Below are 1,709 nucleotides of genomic sequence, written 5' to 3' on the forward strand. Positions count from 1 at the left end.
CTGGTGGCAGATTAACTTCAGTGGCGCATCAATATATGAGCTGTCTATAGCCCAAAATATGTGGGAATAAGGGCAGGGTTACTCTTACGCCAATACTCTCCTTCTATCCAATATGGAATAACATTACAGTGCAGGTCATATCATCATCTTTCCAGTCTCTAACCAAATAATAATACGGTCTAAACTGAGCCCAAGACCGATAAGTCTGCAGGAAAGCCAAGGAACTCCTGTCTTGTTGATAGCTCAGCATCAAACACACATACTATGGCTTCTTGTAGAGACCTACTTAGAGTTGTAGTTAGCTTGGTTTAACTACCTGGTGCTTCCAGCGAGCTATTGCAAGAGCAAAGGCCAATTCTCATTTTCTTTACATTTCTGGTAAGAAGATACCAATTTGAAAGGCAATGACTTCTTGAGGGATTGAGAAGAGTGATGGAAATCTATTCAAACTTGGTGTTGGTTGTCCTATTAGAAAGCCAGATAATTGAAGCTTTAATTGAGAAGTTCAGCGAATCTTGAGTAAGACTTGGGTGAAGCAGGATAGGAACCCCACCAATTTATTGAGGCTGTAGTAAAGTCATGTCCTTGAGGGAACCAGTATTGGGAACACATGGGATTGAAGATGTGTCTCTGGACATCTCTGCAGCTACTATCCCCACTGTCAGCACTTATTCATACGCATTAGGCTTGTTAAAGTCCTACTGCAATGACGTTTAAAGGAGAACCAAACCTACTGTTGCCTCATCCAACTCTGATTAAGATGAAGCCTGCAGGAAAGTCTTGGACCTCAAGGATCCAAAAAGTAAAGTCAGTAATGGTCGGTATGGAAGACCAACCAGCTTAGGAAAACATTGTGTCTGCTTCATAAATGAAACATATTCTACAGGGCTAATTATTTCATTGTAGAATATTCATTGAAATGAGCGTGTCATTAAATCCATCGTGTTTACCTCTTTTGTTCTCATTTTAACAAATAACCGTCCCCATTTTACCCTCTCTGGATTATTACTCGCTCAGATTTCAGACGATCTTGTGCCCCTGGGTTCTATGTGAAAAAGACCAATAAAAACACGGTTTTGGGTTTCCTTGCCCGGCACTAACTTGGCTGAGCTGTAGAAATGTAATACAGCCGAGTCCCATTTGCCCTTTCTCAGGACTAAAGGCTTAATTGCATATTCAGTGTGTCTCTTGTCTGGCGGAAATTCTACTCTTCCTCTTTGTTACTGTGAGCCCAGTGTGTTTGTGTCTCCTCTCATCTCTCACACGATGCCAAGGGCTCTAATGTATCTATTGCTCTTGATGAGCCAGCAGTCCCAGCCTTGCTGCATTGCATCATTGACCTTCATTTCGGACCAAAAGGGCTCAACGTGATTGGATGCTTGATTTTCGCCCCCACCTTGACCAACCATTGATCCAATAAATTGGAGCACACGACACCATTGATTAATTTTTCCGATCATTAACATTGGGGGGCTGAAATGAATGTACCATGTGACCAACTGGAAATTTGGGCATTGAATATGTTAGGTGACCCATTGGGCCATATGATGTCAGGACTTGCCAGGTGGCCAATCAGGCAAATATGGATATGCCCTCCCCCATGGAACTCTGTGTACACACTCTTCCTCTCAACATCTCCCCCACCTTCATCCTGGAACCTTCTCCTCTATCTACAGGAAGTTTGACCACAGCACAGCAAGGGCCCCACA

Source organism: Xenopus laevis, chromosome 5L, assembly GCF_017654675.1.
Source record: "Xenopus laevis strain J_2021 chromosome 5L, Xenopus_laevis_v10.1, whole genome shotgun sequence".
In the NCBI taxonomy this organism is placed as follows: Eukaryota; Metazoa; Chordata; class Amphibia; order Anura; family Pipidae; genus Xenopus; species Xenopus laevis.